At 34.9% G+C, this 22,407-nt stretch overlaps 1 long non-coding RNA gene across 2 annotated transcripts; it reads right to left on the reverse strand.

Annotated features, from left to right (window-relative positions):
* Window positions 1-1,944: 1,944 nt before the first annotated feature.
* LOC138186510 (uncharacterized) lies at window positions 1,945-22,403 on the reverse strand. 2 transcript variants are annotated; one of them, XR_011174902.1, is made up of 4 exons: window positions 22,105-22,403; window positions 4,898-5,084; window positions 4,105-4,226; window positions 1,945-4,017 (listed from the first exon to the last, which is right to left on the reverse strand). It is a non-coding gene; the product is annotated as an uncharacterized LOC138186510 (long non-coding RNA). The 2 variants fall into 2 exon arrangements; XR_011174901.1 differs by having other exon boundaries at window positions 1,945-4,226; window positions 22,105-22,402.
* Window positions 22,404-22,407: the final 4 nt, after the last annotated feature.

A 22,407-nucleotide genomic window follows, 5' to 3' on the forward strand; every position in this document is an offset into this window, starting at 1 on the left:
GACAACGTGTTCCACCGCGGGAACAAGTCTGAAAAAGGGAATGCAGTTTATTTACTACGATTGCTATGTTACAATCTTATTCACGTCTCGCAGCAATTAATGTTCATTAGCGTTGAAATCGGTATTCTTTCGCTCAACGCGCAACTTGTCAAGCGGTGTTCTTAAGTTACCCCGTTCGCGCCGCTTCGTCCGCGACGCGTTAACACGGTGAAATTAAATTTCCATTTTTCCTCGATCTACCCTTCCCCCCACTCAGATACGTGAGAGGTTATGGGGTTGAGCACCGACGAGAGTTGGGAGGCGCTTAGAACACCGCTAAGTCGACTAATTCCGGCGCGTCGTCGGCCGTCCAGAAAACAGCGCCGAGCGTCGTTGATTCGGCGCGCGCGGCTTCACGACACCGGCCTTTAGACGGGCAACGGCGCGTAAAGCTGAATACAAAAACTTCTGGAAGTGTAATTAGAGCGGCAGTACATCTTAGATCGTTATTTTGAGAATATGTTAATGACGGAAAGTTAATGAAACGGATGAATAGGGTCTCTTTCTCTTCTCCGCCGGGCGAAAAGGACGTTCTGGCTGAAAACCCCGAGCACAGGCTCCGATCTTCCAAGTGACGGCGTACAGAAGAACCACCCTGAAGCATGTAAATTCGCTTACGCATCTCTAAGGGCCATCCACCCTCGAACAAACATCCAGCACGGCGGAGACTGGCTGAGTGTCCGAGTGAGTGAGACGGGGAGACCTTACGCGGTGTGCTTCATTAGACCCTTAATGAAATTTCAACACTTTAACGCCCCGACGCCCTGGGAAATATATAACCAATGAACTCGTTTTCACACCAGACTGCCCCGCATCTTCGTCGCCGGCATAGTCGGTCCTTCGAGTTCTCCTACCCTCCTCGGGGTTGCGTCTCGAAAGGAAAACAGGGGTAGAGTTTACCCTCGGAAAGACGCTCGAGTGTAACCGCGCATCGTGAACCGACCACTGTCGTCTTTCGTATTTACTCAAAGCGATCCTGTAGTCAATTTGCCGAAACTACGCTCCGAATGCAGTCACGTCGGTAAACGCAAATTCAACGAGATCGACACGAGGTGCTAGAGGTTTCTAGGGATCTTTGGAAGCTTTCTCTATAGCTATTGTATGTACGTATGTTTATTCGTTGCTATCCTGTTTCTCGTGTTTACACCTGCAGCGAATAAGATCTTTTTCCGATCGATGTCGGTAAGTGCAGGAAGCAACTTCAATGGTAAATACGTCGTGACAACCGTAAACGAGGTAAAGCGATAAGAAATAAATAAAGGAATATTTTATAAATGAAACAGATATTTGGCTACCATAAAGAACGTTTGTTAATTCCTTTATATTTTTAAAGGTAAAAATATATACCTATTTATGTAACCATAATATATAAAAGTTACGTACTTTAAAATGATATAGAAGTAATTTATATTTCTTTAAGTACGTTAACGTTCTTTTAGCTGCAGGTAAGGTAAAGCAAACTCATTATCCAATGTACATATTTGTTTTCGGAAATATCCAAGCTCTCTTATCATTTTAGTGTCGCGCCCAGCGTTACCGATTCAACATGGCATAAGTTTACGATATTAGTGGTGGACGGTAGTAAATACAAAGTACATACAGATTATTAGTTACATACAAATACATAAATTGTATGTAAATATGAAATTATAAATATAGTAAAATATATAGAATATATCGTATATGATAGGATCTGTTACAATCGCAAACGATTATTATAATATTGTATAAAATTCTGCTTTCGGAAACCTCGTATACCTCATACTCAAGGTGTTCGGCTACAGGTGTAAAACAATTTAAGGGGTGATCCTTGAAGCTAAAATAAGACGAAAATCAAGAATGAAAAAATTGCTTCGTTTGCTAGTTATTGAGAATTAAAGATTAACCGAAATATCCCTATTCGCGAGCAAACCTCCTTACACGAACGAAAGCAGATCAGCCTAAAATTTTACTGATAAATAAGTCTTCCAAAAAATGTGACGTACCCATGAAATTACATCAAAACTGGTACTTTGAAGTTTTCATTTATCCAATGGCAAGTGCGAATTTTTAATGCAAACTACGTTATCGGCTAAAGGAACACTAAAGCGAAGAATCTTTTGGACGGCAAATATCTACGTGTGTACATACGTACACGATACAGCCAACGACGAGGGATCAATTATAAATACGTATCGACTGCTTCAGTCATATTCTGTTCGAATTTGTCAACGCGCAAAGAAAAGTATACGAGTCAATGTTTGTACTTCGTCTGTAGTTTAAATGATATCTGGGTAGAGTGCGCTTGAATACTGTTTGCCTGCATAAATTGAAAATGTTCAGTTGCGATATGGACATGTAGTGTTCCAATTTGTACTAAGTTTATATCATATACTTTTATAATTTAAACGCAATTGAAATCACTAAACACAATTAGAAAGATACATATTTTATCATTGTTAGAGAAATATGCTTTACTGAAGTAAACTAACGATTCTCTAGCTTATAGTGCAATGAAAACATTGTTTCCTGTAAATCTTTAAACAATCGTCGATATTTCATTTCTCAAATAACTGTAAAAGGAACTAACCAACGATTATTCTCGGAAACAATCTTTTATCAACTCAAAATGTATCAGGAATTAAGGTATTAAAAGAACCATTAATTCCAAACTTCTACAGAGATACACAAAAAGCATAGATATCGTGCGTGCATCTTTCGAAACCGTCTGCTGGCCAAGTTCTCAGGTCACTTGAGGACAAGTTCTTTCTTTACATTCCATTCTTTACGATCAGCCGGCGAATAATATCACAATGTTGGTCAGATTTGGTTCCTCGCGTTTAATCCGCCATCCGCCCTCGTTTACATTCCACGTTTTACGATCAGGCCAAACATAATGTCGCGATATTTATTACAAGTATCGTCTGCAATCTGAACGTCAACGTGAATCGAGATCGAGATTCAAAAACAAAATACAAGTACCTGCCTCTAATGCTTTCGGGCCCTTGATATCGCGGTCAATTAAATCAACTCGTCGGGTCAATTAGAGAGACTTAGTTCTCAAATTAAGGTTTTACGACGGTTTTTAAAAGAATTTTTTAGAAATTTCTCGAGCATTCTATAACTATATAAATACGTTTATTTATCTTCGAACCATAAATGCTACGAAAAGAAGAAAATTACTAAACAAGGAAGCTTTAAAGTGTATGTAAATTATTGATAAGTTCATCTCTTATATATTAGAAACGATTATCTCGAAATCTTTTCTTCGACAAAAAGAAAGATTTACCCTGACTTCGAGTTTACAGAATTTTCGTCTATCGAATCGTTCATAGAAATACAACTAAATCACGAAACACGAAGGGTAGAATATCGAAGTTAGATGCGCATTTCAATTTGAATTTATTACCGTAAATAAAATTATAATAGAGATTATAACTCCAATAACGAAGGTAAAGGAATGTATATGGGATACGCGTGTAAAGTTGCAAATTCATCGGATAATTAATTTTTTGTCGCTTTAGATTCGAGTTCCTTAGTCACAGGGCCGATAAACGAACGAAGATTCTGCAGCGAAATACCGTAGGATTTTTTTCACAACAGGTTTATCACGTTGCATCCCCGATTCTACGTTCGTTGAAAGAACTTACTTGGTTGAAAAATCTGCGGTCAGGTTATTGATAGTGATGGGATCAAGTGGAATACGTATGTTATAAATCCGAATCAGATAAATATTTACTTATAGAGGGCTCGAATCTAGTCGATCAATGTTCCACCCTACTTGCGACGTACTTAAGCCCATCGCTAGTTATTTACACCAAAAAAGTTCATTATAATCTGCCTGACTGGGCTGCAAGTAGGTAGTCCATCATTACCTGAAACCGGTTTTTTCGGCCCACACCGAGACCCTTCGAACTGCTACTTATTGCGTATTTGTGATCTCGAATCGGTGACCTCTGATTGATTTTTATCGTTTTCTTTTGTCTCGTAATTGCCATCCTGCATTGTACCATGTTTTTATTACAAAGATCGTATTGTTGGTAAGCTGATATATCCGTCGATGCGTTCAACAGTCGACGAACATACCTCGGACACCTTCCTCGCATTCCAAGCAAATTGACAAACACGTATTTGCATCGCGAGAATATGCATCTTCTACCCTTGAAAGCTACCGACGCAGAGATGGGTTTTTAATTTTTTATTTCACTCTGGGAACAAAATAGAGTATAATAAATACAAGAGCGAAAACGTTTCCCTATATTTATTTGATATATTCCTAAGTATCACGCTGATTTCATTGAAAGCGTGTAAAATATTATTACTTGCAATTTTTTCGTTGGTTTATAATGATAGGAATTGTAAATTTGTTTTTATCTTTGCATCTTTCTTTATAAATTTCTGTTGCTCCGATAAAAGTTACAAAGTTTTTAACAAAGATCTATTTGCAGTCTATTTGCAACGCGCGATTGAATTTCATACCTTTCTGATCTCAATTATAAAGAAAAGGGAGAATAGTAAACAGAAATATACATATTTAAAACTCGTAAAGTACAATGCAAAATTGCATTTATATGCAAAATAGAATGCAAAATCGTACAATTTGAGAAAATGATAATCCGATTCATACATTTCTTTGCTCTTATACACACGGGACAAATAAGATTCGTATATCGCTAGAAATTCTAATTTTTGTTGCCTGTTTTCCGAATTGCTCGGCTTCCCAATTTAAATTCACCCAGTTAAATTCAGCCGATTGGTAAGCTATGAATGAAACATGGGCAATTCATTGTTTTAATAGCATGAGATACACCTCATTCGTAGCGTGTGATTCAATTCGTGGTAGAGCTAATTGCAATACGCTTTCGAAAAGAATACCTGCCTGTAGATTACACCTGGAAACTCCAATTTTGATAATTGCGTAATATTCGTCCGTGAATTGTTCCTTATGACGGTAGAAATAAGCTCTCCATGAAGAGATCGTTGGTCGATGACATAAAGGAATAAATCTACCCGTATACTTTTAAGTAGCTCGCTCTTTTTTCAGGTTTCCAATGTTTTCCATATTTCTGAAATACGTAACATGTTCATGAATAATTAATTGAGTGATCCAGACTAAAAGTAAACTAATTCACCCAATGAAATCGTTCTATATCTGGAATAGATGTTTGATTGTTGATAACAGTTTGATTTTGAAAAAATAAATTTCTTTGCTTTTGCACTATTAATACCTATAACTTATAGGAATAAATTAACCATCGACTGATAGATTATAAGCGAACGCAATATCTTCAAGTAAAAATGCTATTGATAGTCTTTATAATGTAAACTGCGGAACACAGACTCAAATAAAAAATACTGAAATAAAATTATATTACGATATTTTAATCGAAACTGTTCTGGATCACCTACTATCCTACTATAAATTCAGTTGATGGTATAAACTCACATTTAGAAAAAATATAGTTTGGTATATTGGTGATATCAACACCTTGATTTACCTATAAACGTACGGACGACAGAAATTCCACGCGCTTCTAATAGCTCACGGCGCGACATGGTGCGGCACAGCGCCCAGTATCCGATTGCAATACCCAAAGAAAGTAACGCATCCCTGACAACCAAGACAGTAAGTATGTCGTGCGAATGGTCAGACGACCTGTCACCTCTTTCTGTCTGGTGTATGAAATCGAAGAAAATCGTGACAAGTCTTGTGAATGAAGAAAGTAACCGCAACATTAGCATAGTTCGTAGACGTTATGTCCACGTACGTGACGCGCGTATCACATAGGCGCTCCGATATTCAGAGGTCGCGTCGGCTCGCGGTATAACCGAGATCATCAATTTCGTGTTTATTGATGCTACGCCACGAAACTGGTCAAACACTCTCAGCGTATGCACACACCGAGTACAAATGCGTCAGAGAAGAGATGCATGTCAGTAGAAATGACTCGCACCGGTGAGAGGGCTGAAACGCGGTGCGAAAGGGCTGAAAATAACCTGCGGTGTTGCTGACCCCTCGCTAACGGCCAGTCAGCATCGTGTGTAACCGCACCAAACGATACGAGCACGTGAATTAGTAGAATCTTGGCCGGAAATCGCAGCTGTGGAAGGTCAATTTTAGAGAGCTGATCATCTTGTTCCAGTACCAGACGTCCAGTTTATTTGATCGTTCAAGCGCGTTACGTATTTGATTCCTTTTAAACTTTCTCCCGTTAAACGAGCCTGAATCGATTCGGCGATTCGAATTCGATTGTAACTGGAGAATTATCGAGTTTGTATTTCAGATCTACGACGTTAGATCTGGGACCATACGATTCACAACTTTATACTACTACGATACCAATATGAGAAATCAAAGATATCACGCGGCTGTTATCGATTAGAATACCGTAACTAACCTTGATCTTTTTGTTAAGAATAAAGGGCAACGTGAATAATATATGATAATTGTATCTTGTAATATCTCAATATTAAACAAATTTGAAACATATTTTAACGGATGTATAGCGAGATAAATCTGTGAAAATTGTAGAGATACAAGCACACTGTGCCAAGTTGTTCTATTTTCTAACAAAATGATCCTGATTTTCTGACCGTTATCCAACTAGCTAAACTGGAAGTTCTTGGACGACAACCGAATGAAGCGATCGATCATAATAACCCAAGCTTTACGAAAACGATGTCCAATGTAAGAAACGAAAAAAAGGTAGATAGTGACGTTGCAGGCTGAAACAAAGGAAAAAACTCGACCACGATATAAGAAACTGGTTTACCAACGTAAAAAGCTTTTGCCCGCAATGGAGTTTCGAAACGGCGATCCTTCGCGATTATAGTGTATAAGTGGTGTACAGTGGTAAAGAGGGGAGAAAGAGTGAAAAGAAGAAAGGACAGAAAACGATAAAGAAAACGGTATTTTCTCAGGTATGAAGTACGCGCATAAAGGCGAAGCAAATCGATGAAGATTCTTTCGTGAATCGCCAATAATGCCGTTGCTGTTGAATCTTGCTTACCAGCCATTCGACGAAAGATTATCCTTCAGTGAAACCAGAAAGGGGGAAACCGGTGCATAGTCTTGGTTAACCGATCGGAGGCGAGATAGAAATACAAATTGTAGTTACAATGTTGTATGTACAGTTCCGAACAAAAGGTATTGTTCGTCCATCGTTCGAGTAGACCAGTTTAAAAGGAAAATGCTAATTCCCGAGTAAATTAAATAAATTAAACGAATGATGCGTTTTCTAGTATGAAATCATATCTTATAATATGCAAAACTCATAAATTGCAAATAATTCATATTGCAATTCCGTAAATGAAATAAGTTTTGTAAAAGAAATCGTCCTGCTTATGTTTAACTGCTTTGCTTCTTTTCAATTTTATATTGAAATAAAATTTATGACTTTTGTAGAGAAATTCGTCCGTATGTTGAACAGCTTACAATTAACAATATACAAACTAAGAGATTAAAGAATAAAATTCTGAAACTTGAACATCTACGTCATCGTTTTCTATTCCTTACGATTATGTTAAAATATTGACTGATGCCATATCATATTTGAATTATATCACAGTTTGAAAAAATTAAATTAATACGAAATTGTATTGATATTTCCTATAGTCTACACCATACAGAGACAAGTCGACAACCGTAAAGAAAATTAAAAATACCAGACAAATTGCTCGACGAACAAAAACCATGAAATTCGAATTTTTGTTCGTCTCTTTTTATATTTGCAACATCGTAAATGAAGGTATCGCAGCGATCCCCGCAATCTTAATATCATCGATCTGATCCATGACGAATCGATCGGCTGTGCATGTATCTTGTAGATGTGGACACTCGAACATTTCGCAATTTTTTTGGAGATGAAACTGCTGCATAGGAAATTGCGGTTGCACGAATGGTATGCAACGCGTTTGAAGTAGGGGAAATCGGGGCAAGTTAATATACAGGGCCTGGTTGATATACAGAAATTATTTCGACACTCGGTATACTTATCTGAATCGAAATGGGATAAAAAAAATATGTCTGTTTAAGGGAACCCACAGTTTGAAAAAATATAAAAATATCTTTCTGTTCTTTTACTTTGATAAAATTTTGCTTAATTCTGAATCGTAAAAGTATGTAAATTTTTATTTCCAAAAGTTGATTGCCATCGAAGCGTCGAAGTAACCGAATATTAAAATTCCTAGTTCATGAGGAAGATCATCTACTGTTTACCTTTTTCTCCTGTTTAAAAGCTACTTAATTGGTGTCTCTGTTAGCATCTACAAATCGGTGTTTGATAAAAATTCATCGCATCATCGTGTAACTTTTTGACTAAACACTAATATCGTTTCATTAAATAACATTTTTTGATTGCTGTAATACGTGTTTCAACTCTTCTAACTTATAATGAATTCCTTGAGGATTGGAAACGAAAAATATTTCAAATATTTCAAATATTTTACACAAAAACTATTGTGCAACGTTCTATTTTCTTTACATCGAACCATAGGTTTGGTATAGGCAATTTTTGTTTTACGATTGTTTCTATCGAGGCTCACTTACATTGCTTAAAACGTAATAATTTGAGAATCATCCCGATAAATATTTAATATCGTTAACCATGCTAATAAAATATCAAACGTTTGCAATGTCTTTCCTAATAAAGCTGTAACAAAGTGTTGGTTAAGTAACGATACATACTATCGTAACTATCGACATTTAAATTTTTGCTGCTGTTGGAAACTATATATCGAAACCGAAATTATACCCATTACGATTGTCTGGTAAGACCTTATTGAAGACAAATATATCAGAATTGGCAAGTATGTTCTGGTGGAATGTCATCTAGCCGCAACAAGCTGCCAATGATGGCGGCTTATAGTCTGTCATGAAACGTTACATCCACCTTGACGCTAGAATCAAAGCTACGCGAAGGAATTCCTTTTCTTTAGCTACTCATAAAAACGGACAATGCAATTATGGTTTCGTTCATTGAGTTGTTTGATTTAGATCGCTATAGTTTGTAGCGCTAGGCAGTAGCCAATACGATTAATCGATCGACCCGGTAATTCTGTTAATATATATTATAATATTTAAAATAATTTGTATAACACACACAAAATATATTAAAAACATGTAACCCGTTAATGATTGGGATCACTATTACGGTACTTAATTACAACTCGCAATATTCCGCTTTTTCGTTTCTTAATTTTAATTCAAGACAATTTATCTTTTAATTACTCACCGCGAGAAACTTGTTCAACACTACTTTCACTTGTCCGATAACATCAAGTCATGAGAAACACCGAAAATATTTTGCATCTTCGAAAGCGAATATGACAAGATTAATCGTTGATAAATAAATGATAGCCTTGCGATGGTAATAAGTTTGTACATCCGGTTTGTTACCTTATAAGAATATAGAATTTCTAATTAATACGAAGTCGCGAATTTCCAACTGAAGCACAATTTAGCACACATCAGAGACAAAATAAGGAGGATTATGAACCTCGTAAGGAACGTATTATCATCACGAGTCGTATTACGTATTGATTTTCTGAAAATCATATCAGGTAAGAGGAACGCAAAATATTTTGTATATATCGATGATATTACGGTGTTTACCTGATTGCAGTAGATAGGATCTAAGTAGGGTCTCATATTTTTAATTAAAATCTTTTTTCACACATACACGTACTTATGGCATTACAGGTACGAGAGAAATAAATATTTTAGTATATTTTTGTAACATTTCAATATTTACATCATTCAGTTCGACGTTTTGTAAGCGACATAATGTCAAATAAATAAAGCACTCATTCTTCGAGTATTTAATCGTAGCATTAAATATTTTCAAAGATTTAGTATAGGAAATAATGCGATAGAATGTCAATTTATTTCATATTGCTTTATCTAAACACGCGATACAACGAGGAGACTACGTTTATTTGTTGTTTTTTATTTACATTCAATTCGCGGTTTCAACCGATATATGATAAACATTGCCAGAAACTATTTTTATACAAGTTCGACCGTCTGGCTACGCCAATGTTTGATATCTTCGTCTAACTATCATCTTGAATGGAAAATGGAGAGTTCAGCTCCGAGGAAGATGAATGGTATGGAATAAATTGGAATGCAACATTGCTACTTTGTCGACGAGGAGACGAACGATGTGGAAGCACTTGATGTGACGGCGGGAGGGCGAATTAGGCTCGATCCACAACGCACACTGTAAATGTAACTAACTTCATATCATTCAGTGTCTTATGATGCAACTGGATTACTGACGTTACCGATCTATGCGATTTCTGAAAAAGCAATGGCTCGAAACAAGATCTTTTCGTTACTAAAATTTCTATCACGTCGATAAGTTTAACGAATATCATCTGTTGTATGAACAAATCTTAAAATGGTTAGAGAAATTCACGTAGAAGGGGCAGGGCAAACGACCAGCACTGCGCGACCAAGCGAAGATCGCATTGGCGTAACAAACTTTGAATCGCTCATGCGGCCAGACGTAATGCTTACCTTAGTGTGCGGTAAAAGACTGACTTATAGTGTGATATATCGAATAGAGATTGCCATTTATAACTTGAACAAGACAGGGATCTGCCGAAGACAAGCTTCAGACATTGAAGGACTTATTTTTTCGTATTTCGTTCGACCGATTTCATCGCTGACGCGACGTGTTTTCTTTCTCGCACACTGATCCTCTCACCTTCACTCGCGCACCATCTTTCTGATACCTCTTTTCGTGCCCTTTTTACTTTGTCGAGTACGCACGTAGCCAAGCCTCTGGTTCCGTCTTGCATAAACGACGATGCACCGGAGCTAACCACTTATCTCAATGTCATTGCACTTACACCTCAAAACCGAAAGGTTCGTTGTCTCCTGAACTTTGATTTTTATCGTCTGAAATAGGAATACCAAATATTTGCGAGAGTATGCAGTAATTACGATTATTTTAGATACGTACATGAAGTTAAAACTCGCTGCACTTTTTATTAGCGGATTCAATTAAAATTAAATTAGTCTATACGATATGATCGGTCTATAACGTATAGACTATAGTCGATACGATAAAGGGGTTCCGATAATTTCGAAGACTTTCGTATAACAGTGCCTCGAGAGCAACTACCGTATAAAATTGACGATAAAATGAACACTGTGATAGCGGAGCAAATCTTATATCTATTTTGACTAATATATGCTATCAATAACATCGTTGCGAACGAGTCATTCCTGGACACCTTCACAAATTTTCTCTTCGTCATCTTCTTTGCGTTACTAAGCTATAGTTTTTATCAAATTACACATAAGCGAACTTCCTATGTATAAGCACCGGCTTTCTGTGATAGGAAAGGGATTACATATTCTATAAAAGACTGGTGTGTTTTGGCAGCATCTTTTCTAATAAATTATGTATATGTATATGTGTATATTTTCTCATATACCGTGCGTACTCCGAATGGCAAATCATATTTCGATCTTAAGACACGGTGGCTTGACGTTAACAACAGTCAAAGAAGAAGAAGAGACTTCGTCGCGAGTCAAATGTTGCAACGTTAATCGTGGAACTAGAGAAATAGCAATATGATTTCTCTTTTGTTTCTCACGCTGAAATTTCATGACTCTAGTCGTCAAGATCCGTTTGGTCGGGTATCTAGCAGGCGATTAATCGCTTGTTTTACGGTCTGTGACCGTGTGTTGCTATTAGAAGACGCAGAGCTACAAACTTTGTGTGTAATTAGTTATGTCACTATGGTACTTAACAAGAGAAAATAATGAGTACTAAGGAGTGCAATAAATTCAGCCTTTCTTACAAGAGTAACTAGTAATGCATGGGTTAAGAAGATTGATTGCTTTGCAACTGCGTTTTCGAGGAACTGACATTTGTTATAGAATCGTCGGTGCTGACGAACGAAGACTTCGGGCAACTTTACTATATCTTAGCATTTTTCTTTTAAAAAATCTGTAAAATAAAGGTAAAAGCTGTACTAATACCATTCGCAAAGATCTGGAATTTTCATTTTGTAATTACTTAGAAAGAATTCCAAAAAGATAATGTATCCCCTTAAGTATCATTTATAAACCGTATCGATATCGTATAAATATCGAATTGTTTCATTTATAAACTAGCTGGCCGCCCGCGACTTCGCTTGTACAGTATTTGGATTTATGTGTATTACTCATTGTTTGAACGCCCTTTAGGAGTTGAATTTTAAAAAACGGTCCAACACACGTTTCTTTATTTTTAACGAGGAGTTGATAAGCCGAATTTCACGTTTCTAACTGTAGTGGACATAGAGATACGATTATCCTGTAAGAAAAGTTTCACCCCTTTTTGTTCCTCTTTAGAGTCTCACTTTTATTTCTACAAATCCTTTCTTCTTCCATGTTCAAATTTCACGTATCTAGATACAGCGATTTAGGCTGGGCGTTGATGAATATATCAGTCACTTTTGTATTATATATACATACATAGAGATAATTGAAAATTCAACAATTACAATGCAAGGGGTCAAACTCAAACCGTTTGTGTTTCACGAGGCTACGTGGAGCGGACGAGAACGAGGCAATCAATGAATGCGAATACCGGAGTCATGAGGACAAAAGGGTAAACGCGTGAACAAGCGGCAAAAAGAGAGGAAAAGAAGGCACGGTGACGGAGGAGAAGAAATACCGGTAGAATTTGTAACCTAAGACGGTGGCAGCATTGGCAAAAACCTCGACGTAACAGCGACATGAATGTGTAAACCGCAGCAAGGTATTTTATTCCAGAGCACAGAACAATTTACGATGTTGCATTCGTGTGTTAACATATGACTACGAGATTGTTGTATGTTCGGCGATCAACATTGCGTGAGAATCAGTGACCGAATCATGCGTATACGTACGACAAACATGGGATCGTATGTGCATGTTTCCCGAAAAAGATCATCTTTGATAACATCTTATAAGTTAGCGAAGCGATAAGTAAAATTATAAATTGAAAGATCAAGCAGTGACATTGATTTGGTCAAGAGTCGATATTTTGTTTCTGAAACACATCTTTATTTTAATCCTTAATCGGTATAATCGGTGCGTACATATCGTTCCTTAATGATCTTATGTTGAAATAACTTGATAATTATTAATAATTCGTGAATTATGAAAAATTTATAATATCGGCTACAATTCGTTATGGTTACATCGATGGATTAATAGGTTTTTTGTATGCAAATTGTAAACCAGTTCCTGCGACTACCTTTTTTTTTTTTATTTAATACGAAAGTAAAAGTCTTAAATAGCAGTAGTGAATATAATCATCTTTTCATGCCAGATTATTATGTTTGAATTATCAGAGACGATTGACGCGAACGATGTAACCTTAAACTTTGGATATACACCGATGGGACGTAATTACCATTATCGCTTCCTGCGTCTCCGATAAGACACATTCTCGTTTCTATACCACGAATCGCACTATCGATATCGTTTAGTTGAGTTGTTAATTAAATCTTGTTATGCATAGCTTCGGATTAAAATTAACAACAAACGTAATACTCGTGAATTCAAATAAAACAAAATACTAATTAGATATTTATAAATATATTTATAAAATAAAATATTAATCCTGCAACTAGGCTATTATACAGATTACCAGTTTAGTAATTATACACGTTCCATTATGAAGCCATTCCTAAATATATCACACAAGATATAAGATATCGTTTTATATACTGGAAGAGAAATTTGACCCATCTATGTAAGGGCCGTATTTTATTCGTTGCTGCTCTACGAGAAATACACCGAGCCTGTTACCTTCGGCATTAGAAATTTGCAATAGGGCTCAAAGAATTTTTCCGAACGATCGAAGTTTTCCTAACGAACGATCTTTGCTTTGAAACGGTGAAACATTGTATATCCGTTTTTATAGATTTCGTCTAACAGCACGCTGTATTCTTATTTCGTATAAAAAAGATGCCAAATAATGCAAAATTTTAAGATATTAAAAAAAATGATATTATTTGTAATATCATCACTTTTCTCAATTTTTCAATTTATGGAGTTGATCCTCATGGCTTCTGAACGGCTCAAATATATATCGATGATCGTTATTAGCACCTCTACTTGTCGAATGAAATAAAAATACTTATATGTAATTGGAATTCATATAATAGCAGCTTATGTTCAGATAAGTCAATTCGACCAATATAATCGGGCATGAGCTGAGATTTCGTTTCGATAAATAGAATTTATACGACTATACGTAATTAATGGTCTCCGGATACAAAATAATTTCGTAAGTAGCAATCCTAACACTCGAAGAAAGTCAAAACATCGTTCAATTTCCAACTAAAGACTGACATGTCTAAACTCCGAGTGTTGTGCCATTCGAGTAACATTTTACAACCATGTGGCGTTCGTTCTTCGAGTAAACGGACACGCTTCGTTTCGAACGTATTCTACAACCTGCAAAACAATTTATGAGACGCGTATTGTCCCTACACGACGTATATATTAAGTTGTCCGAAAAGTTTCGTACGTTTTACAAGGAAATAATAGATGCATAACATTTTTTGTTTTATATTATAAATATGTTGTTATAAAATGGATCATACATAATTCAATGAAATAATATAAAACAAAAAAATGTTGTGTATCTATTATTTCCTTATAAAACGAAAGAAACTTTTAGGACATCCTAATATATATATTATGACGATCCACGCACATTACGTTTCTCGTTCATGCAACGGGTACGTATAATCCACGCTAAACGAATCAAATCATATACAACCAGATCGGCGATCAACTATTTCTGCCGGTACAGTCGTGGACAAAACGTAGTCATCATCACAGGTGATCGTCAGCCTGTCCAGTTCAACCGCGACAGAAGAGTTATATTTTGTCGTCGTGTGATTAATCATTACAATCGGTATTCTTTCTTTTCCTTTTCAACCTATTCCTAACTCGCGTTCACGACCCTTATTCATTTTGCAGAAATGACTATAATCGAGACGAAGATCAACAATACGCGCTGTTTCGCGACCATTTGCAGTATTTGCGTAGCTTCGTGTGTGTCATCGATTCGAATTGCGGGAAACGCGTGCGAAGAAAAGAACAAGAATGAAAAGAGAAGAAACGAAAAAGTCAAACGATGTTATTAATTCGATTGCTACTCTCAAAATGTAAAGTTAGCGGCCTGTGAGAAGAATTAATAAATAAAGTAAGACTTCAAAAATACATATCTATGTACTTCTTGTATGTAATTTTTGTATGTATTGCTGAAGAGTGGCAAAAGGCTATGTGAATAATTTAAATCAGAATATTTCTCTCTAATCTAGCCTATTTTCCCAAATAATGCTGGAAGCATCTTTTATTTAACGTTACACAACGTAAGGACACGATGGCACGATACTGTTTTAACATTGTTCGAGTGACGAATGTGTATTCTACAAACCGTAATTTTATAGAAAGCATGTAGTTTCGAAAAGTCGACATTAAAAGCAATAGACAAATAATTGAGAATGATCCAAATATTCTGGCAACGAAGTGTTTCACTCTCCCTTTATAACTGCACTAACTGTGCCAGACATACGCACATCATATAATTGATACAACTGATTGTGAGTGTAAACACCAGATGAACAGGTGACAGATAACGTTGCCAAGTACAGGTTAAGACAGTGTATAAATTTGTTGTGTCTAATACAGTATACAGTGATTAAACTTGGCCTGCGACGTAGTTATGTGCTGTATCTTTATATCATTACGCAATTTTATTTACCATTATCTTAATACACTATTAGTAGCAATCTTACTATACTTGTAATAGTTACTTATTATTTTCCATACTGTTTCACTGTTTCTTTCACTATATATATCAATATTAAGTCGTAACGAGCTAGCTTATTTGTTGATAGGACTGTACTGACAATTACACCATTTTTAATATAGTAAGATGTTAAATATGTTATAATTTGATTACGAGTTCTTTCCTCTAAAAATATTTCTTATGTATTCTTACTTTCTTTTTATGTTTTTGACAATAATTGCTAAACTAATTTCGAAATACATTGGACAATTTATGGCTATCATTCTGATCATAAATATTTATATATTTATCAAAACAATCAGTGCTCAAAAAAATACTAATTAATACAGTAAAGAATAAGTAAATATTGTTTATTAAATTGTTGAATTATCTAGCTAGAAAACAATACACTCGAAACGATAAACTTAAATAACATGTAGCTCATGTCCGATAGCTTAGTATTCCACAGATCCTTGGAATCAACAATGATTCCAATGCACGACAGCAATCGTCTAAATGCCGGCTTCGTTTAGGTGCGTCTGGTATTGACAAGAATACACGTAAGACACTTGTAATTTCATACCATCTCTACCATGTAACCAATCCACGTTAATCTAAAGGACTTTGACCTCGATTTGCGTAAATTCTGCAGAAAATAAGTACTGCCCACACGAACAACTGACGCTCCAGTGCTCGTCAACTTTTTTTCTTTAACGTCGTTCATGCAGATAAAGCGAGGCAACACATCGCAGAGAAATACATTCACCTAGAAAACATAGTCGAGCGAAGGACATATTTTGTCACATTCAACATACTCGCGTGTACATCGATTGTAAACTGTTTTACTCAAAACAAACACAAAAAAAAAAAATAGTTTTGCACGAAAATGATAATTTTATTTGATATTTCTAATAACTTGAAATCACATGTAAAGTCGATTAAGTCAGCTATAGATGAATTAGATTATTTGGCAGACTATTTTCTTAGTCAAATCCTTGCAAAAATAAGAATTTACGATTAGTATTGGAATACAAAACAGATATATAAATGCAAATCTAGAATTGTTTTAAAGCAAAAAGAAATATTTATATATAATAAAAAAACCACCGCGTATCTTCCTATTTTAAATTTGCATACGATAAACATGTAACTATATATAATAAATATGAGAATTCTAAGAGATCTATAAATTATTCGTTGTTCAAGGAAGGAATTAAGAGGAAAATATATGCCCAATATATTTTACCATTTTCTTCTTCGATAGTACACAATATTATTTTAATTTTTTTAAGACGTATATAGACACGTTAAACATTCTATATGCAACGAAACATGGAATGGTTGTAAAAGTGATAAAATCTGATAAAAAATCATATTTCCACATACGTAGGTGACAATGCAATTTACATGTCACCGAAATGCAATATACATTCAACATAAATTACATATAATTGAGGGGGATGCAAAAAGACACAAAGAAAATTGAAATGCACTGGTTCGAAAACATATCTTTAAGCATCTGTGCGTGCATACGAACACGCATATGTACATAAACTTGTGTAAACGTGTAATACTGCATATACACATGTTGGTTGTTTATGAGTAACAAAAAGCCAAAAGGTAAGATAACATAGTAACTGGAAGGAAGGAAACACGTAAACCTTACAAATGGTGTGTAAGACCCGAAAGGAATGAATAAAATGGAACAAGACAAAGAAAAGAAACAGCATTTCCAAGGAAAAGTAAATATAGAGTTAAGAATAAAATAAAAGGAGACAGAGGAAAGAAAGAAAAAATTGTGACAAATAAGCAAAACAGACAGGAAAACTATCAATGGATAAACAATGTGTTTGATGGCAAAAATTGTTTGCAGCGCAATATACACATTATACTTAAAATAATTCAACGTTAAATATACAAGATCTTTTCAAAGATCTAAATTCCATTAATATTTGGTCCTCGCTACATCGTGCAATTTTCTATCAAAAGAGAAATTTAAAGGCGTTTGGTTTTTACACGCAACTCCTCTCGTGCAGTTCTCTCAAAATAGAAAATAGAATTGTCTACTATCACGCAAACTTTAATCAATATCTTCTTGTACATGTACCTATTTTAAAAGTTATTTTTTAAACGGATTCATACAACTTTCTTCTGACTACGTATCTCATAACTTCGTTTATTAGCGTCATAAAAAATAGGATTGTTATCCTTGATATATCGGATAAAGATTAATTGCTTCGAAAGGTAATGCATTCCTCAAGTCGTAGTTTCTATCATGCACATTTGAATTATTTTGTATTGTAAAATATATAATCAAATATTTGTATTACTATCTAACTAATAAAATTTATTATACAAGCTATTTACGTTGTATTATGCAGGAAATTTTTTCACGAATTTGTAAGGTACACATTATGGACCGAAAAACGTTAAAATATGATACTATAATAAATTCGAAAGTAATTTTAAAATACAATATTATATCATTAAAGACAATAAAATAATTTGGTAGAAACAAATTTTTAACGTGTAAAAGATATAATTTAAAACAATCAAATGAACACTTTTGCACTTATAATATCAAGAAACAATTCAATTGCCAAGTGGTAAAATGGAAAATATGCCACTTTTCATGTAGTCGTACAATTTCATATAATCGTCGAGTAGCAAATAAAATAAGCTAACTCGACTCGCTGCTGCGTCAGAGTCTCTGCAGTTTTGTTGGAGCCGAAATATCACTTCTATCACAGGCGTCGAGATTCTCGCTTTTTTTTTCACGAAAATCTTTAGCCATTCGTATCGCACGAAATATGCTGCGTTATCATTACAGGCAATGAAGAACTTTTATGCCGATTTTGCTAACATATCCTTCTTTCGCAGTTTGGCCACCAGTAATTTATAATTTCGTAATAATTTATAATAAATTTATAATTTTAAAACATATGGTTACACGGATTGTTCCTTGATTAAATTAAAATAATTCTTACTATTTTTAGTTTTATATGTATAATTCAATTGCTTAGTTTTATGTGTGTAATTACAATGGTATTGATGTCCGAACTTTTTTCTGATCGACTGTATATATCTATATTCATATTTATTCAAATTGCAATAAAAGGGGATAGGTCCTCATTATTATTATTTTTTACTATAATCCACCAGTATGAGAATTGATTTTCGATAATTTCGATCTCAAAGACGCAGCACGTTCTGGAAGGCCAGTTGAGGCTAACGAACACCAAATAAAGGCACTGATCGAAGCAAATCGTCGCATAACAACACGGGAAATTGTTAAAAAATTGAGTTTACATAACTGAATAAAACTGAGTAAAAAGATCGTCTTCAATTCTCATACAAAAAAACGAAATTACATTCCAAACAACTCAATAGGTAAACTGCATCATCGAGTATCGTGTTTTTTAAAGCATCGCCCCAAACGATAGAATTTAAGTAGTTACACACTCGAGTGTAATCACCACGTTTGAAATCGTACTTATAGGTAACATTATTATTAGTAAACGTTGCGTAGAGTGATGGATGAACGTGCAATTGCATGGTTAAGGCAGGATAGTATAAATCACATTCGAGTAATGGATCGACGGATATAGATATCACAACTTCATTGATGTTAGAGAAACTCAAATCCAAGCAAGAGGCAAGAGAGTTCGACGTATGGTTCATTTGGGTTAAACTGCAGAGACTAAGGTTGTTCACCAAATATTCGGGGGAAGACGCTATCCCTCGAGTAAAATCGAATTCGAATGGAATTTGACTACTCCACTTAACACAGGGCTGGTTGAAGTCACCCGATATAAATACGTAATTGTTAAAATACAGGTCAACAATCTCGATAATACTATTGGGAAAATCTGAGTATAGGGAGAGTGGCTATAGACAAGAATAACGAGAGAAAAAAAGCAATAGAAAATAACAGTCATTGAAAATTAAAGTAATATATACCCAAACATAAATATAATTGTACACCGACACATGCGAGATATGATGTCAACAGAGTCGAGAGAACAATGACGAGTTACTGGAAAAAAGAGTTAAAAGGAAAAGAGCAGAAAAATTGAGTATTTAATAGCTTGTGATCGCGTCAGCTAATTGGATCAGAAATACCATTGATATACAGGTATATCAGAACATAGTGCAGACATCCAGAAAGTGTTATCACCATATTGACCGGGTAAAATGTATATATAGTTTGAGCATTGAATAGCAATCGTGACAATAATACGTTAATAAGCAGTCGTGAACTACCTACTAGTTCAGACGAAACTAATTTCATCTGCCAAATCTTTTGATCCACACGAAAATCGATAATTTTTAATTGCGCAAAATGTAATCAGATTAGTCGAAGAGATTTACGATTTAACTGGAAACAATTTGACCTAAGTGCTCCACGTAAAAATTTTTGTCACTGATCCGGCATCTGTGGAATGCGTAAAATCCGTTTCTACCGTAACGACAACAATTGTCGTGGTTCAATCAGTAAATTTAGTCGCAAGTAAAGTACTACCGGGATATCGCATGTGCACACGTATCTTTCGTTGGCTATCACACGGTGAATCCACTCGGAGGACGTTTTACGATCGTCATTTCACCCCAACTACTAATCCTAACCTCCAACTCATCTAAACTCAACGTTCACCCCTGCAACGTCCCTATTTTCTCAAGTCAATAGTTAAGAACATTTGCTGTCCTGTCTTAATTACATATATGCATTGACCTATTTAAGTGACAAATATCGTCATGGATTCTAACCAAACTTTGTGATAATTTGAAAATTCTGTATGTGATCAATGTATTTTGTGGATTTTTATACATTGTATAAGCTAATTTCATACACGCTTACAAGGTAAGGTATTCGTTATAATATTTAGTAAGCAAAACAAATTTTTGCCTATGTTTCATTTAATTTATTATCTACTGACAAACAAAAGTACTGGCATAGCAGGGATTTTCGTATAAAATTCTTTGTAAATCTATATATCTATATATAAATTTATATAAACAAACACACAGCCTATATTGTTAGACAATAGATAATTTTTAGTACACCGCACTACACGATCAATTTAGTGATCAAGTATACTCTTATGATTTCATATGGAAAATCAATATTTTCATAAAATTAATTTGAAAAATAACAATACTGCAAAAAGCGTGTGTTAATTAGATAGACTTAGTTAAAGGATAGGAATCAGGATTTATGTAGGAATTTGTAACGATATTTATCTATATAATATTAGAAAAACAGTGGCTCGCATGTCCATAAACTAAGAGAAAGATATATAAAATATTTTATATCACATTGAACGATTGCTATAAGCGCTTTAGTTAAGTACATATCTATAAAGCGAGAATGCTAGAACGAATAGAGGCATCGTTTATATAAAACGAAGGAAAGAGGGATATTAAATATAAAGCTGATATATATATATATATCAAGTCGTTTTTGTGCGGCAAGATTCGTTTTATGACTTGCAGCTTGTTTGCGACCACATTCGCACGTACATACTCTGTTTCCAGACTTGCAATCTTAATATCATCGCTAAATAATATATAAAGTTGCGTGAAGTGTGTCATTAAAATGCATGTCACGTCTATCGTGATAGATTTGAACACTGAAAGGAAAATTCATTATTTGCGTTACAACATGTGAAATATCGCAATATCTATGTATATTGCTTATAATATATAAACAAAAATATTATGTATAGTATATCTTTTCACACAAAATTAAAATATTTATAAATATTTTTAAATAGAAATATTCTTTTGATTGAAAGAGAAAATTTGTATAAAAACTATATTTTACGATTTACACATTATTTTAGAATATTTCTGGTTCCTTTGCAAAACAAAATGAATAGCTAATATTTAGGAAATCAAGTTTTATTGCGTCACAGGAATGTTATTATCCCAAGCTATGAATATTCCCTGTGTGAATAGAAGTAGCAAATTATAATATTTAACCTTTTCCTTGACTTCAGCTGTATTTATTTCGACCGTTGATACATTGCAACGTTTCAAAACACACAAAGATGTACAGCAGTTGTAAGAAGTTAATGTATTGCATAATTAAATTAATCTTACATCTATGGGGAGAGTAATTATATTGCTACTCACTCAGGCGAAGATTATCAACTGCACAGGTTACTTCACATTGGCTTCACCTAATTATATTTGATTTATTAATAAACTACATTTATGTTATTATCAAAAAATCCATCTTTCTCCTATCGTGTGACTTAACATACTACAATATTTGAAATTTTATTCTACGCACGATATTAACAAAATTTGCTGCGATACTAATCGAAGTCGATCTCGGTGGCGTTCGGTAAATCATCGAGTTCGTTTGCTAACGATAAATGATGCATTTAAAGACGCAACGCTCTTCGCGCGCAAACGAACTTCTTACTTCTTACCGACGACACATGCTTTTGTGCACGTGCGTCAGTCAGATAGATTCAATCGTAAAAACTTGACGTTCATCTAAACCCGCGTGCCACCTCCATTTATCCAACCACCACTCTCCAACGAAAGACCTCTCGCTCTCCTGAGAGCCGAGTGCCCAACGTGCCTCCTC

Source organism: Bombus flavifrons, chromosome 13, assembly GCF_040668555.2.
Source record: "Bombus flavifrons isolate JBK064 chromosome 13, iyBomFlav1_principal, whole genome shotgun sequence".
Taxonomy (NCBI): Eukaryota; Metazoa; Arthropoda; class Insecta; order Hymenoptera; family Apidae; genus Bombus; species Bombus flavifrons.